The sequence below is a fragment of the Salmo salar genome, unplaced genomic scaffold, assembly GCF_905237065.1.
Source record: "Salmo salar unplaced genomic scaffold, Ssal_v3.1, whole genome shotgun sequence".
Taxonomy (NCBI): Eukaryota; Metazoa; Chordata; class Actinopteri; order Salmoniformes; family Salmonidae; genus Salmo; species Salmo salar.
In genome coordinates this window covers 544,600-546,336 of record NW_025548481.1, presented here as the reverse complement: position 1 = coordinate 546,336, position 1,737 = coordinate 544,600, and positions in this window count along the sequence as shown.

Here is a 1,737-nt window from a genome sequence, read left to right as displayed (position 1 = left end):
CTGTAGCTATCTGAAGAGGAATGCGCTAACTGTAAGTCTCTCTGGGTAAAGAGCATCGGCTAAATGACTAATGTGATCGATTGTAAAAAAGGGTAAAGGCCTTCACTGTTTCACACGTCATGAATCACTGAAAACATTTAAAACATCAATTATATAAAGGTATCATCAAAGAGTTTACTGTCTGTACATCTTAGTTAGTATGTCCCCTGTGTCTAGCTGGAGTCATCATCTGTACTAACACAATGGAAGTGAAAACAAACAGTTAATTGACTCCTGGGGGTTGAAGACAAACAGTTCATTGACTCCTGGGGGTTGAAGACAAACAGTTCATTGACTCCTGGGGGTTGAAGACAAACAGTTCATTGACTCCTGGGGCTTGAAGGCAAACAGTTCATTGACTCCTGGGGGTTGAAGACAAACAGTTCATTGACTCCTGGGGGTTGAAGACAAACAATTCATTGACTCCTGGGGGTTGAAGACAAACAGTTCATTGACTCCTGGGGGTTAAAGGCAAACAGTACATTGACTCCTGGGGGTTGAACACAAACAATTCATTGACTCCTGGGGGTTGAAGACAAACAGTTAATTGACTACTGGGGATTGAACACAAACAATTCATTGACTCCTGGGGGTTGAACACAAACAGTTAATTGACTCCTGGGGGTTGAAGACAAACAGTTCATTGACTCCTGCTGGACTGACTGCTACAGGTGTTGGACGCCTAATCCACCTAGATGTTCCTATCAGACTGTGTACATTCTACTACCTAATCCACCAGATATTCCTATCAGACTGTGTACATTCTACTACCTAATCCACCTAGATGTTCCTATCAGACTGTGTACATTCTACTACCTAATCCACCAGATGTTCCTATCAGACTGTGTACATTCTACTACCTAATCCACCTAGATGTTCCTATCAGACTGTGTACATTCTACTACCTAATCCACCTAGATGTTCCTATCAGACTGTGTACATTCTACTACCTAATCAGCCTAGATGTTCCTATCAGACTGTGCACATTCTACTACCTAATCCACCTAGATGTTCCTATTAGACTGTGTACATTCTACTACCTAATCCACCAGATATTCCTATCAGACTGTGTACATTCTACTACCTAATCCACCTAGATGTTCCTATCAGACTGTGTACATTCTACTACCTAATCCCCTAGATATTCCTATCAGACTGTGTACATTCTACTACCTAATCCACCAGATATTCCTATCAGACTGTGTACATTCTACTACCTAATCCACCAGATATTCCTATCAGACTGTGTACATTCTACTACCTAATCAACCTAGATGTTCCTATCAGACTGTGTACATTCTACTACCTAATCCACCTAGATGTTCCTATCAGACTGTGTACATTCTACTACCTAATCCACCAGATATTCCTATTAGACTGTGTACATTCTACTACCTAATCCACCAGATATTCCTATCAGACTGTGTACATTCTACTACCTAATCAACCTAGATGTTCCTATCAGACTGTGTACATTCTACTACCTAATCCACCTAGATGTTCCTATCAGACTGTGTACATTCTACTACCTAATCCACCAGATGTTCCTATCAGACTGTGTACATTCTACTACCTAATCCACCAGATGTTCCTATCAGACTGTGTACATTCTACTACCTAATCCACCAGATATTGCTATCAGACTGTATACATTCTACTACCTAATCCACCTAGATATTGCTATCAGACTGTGTACAT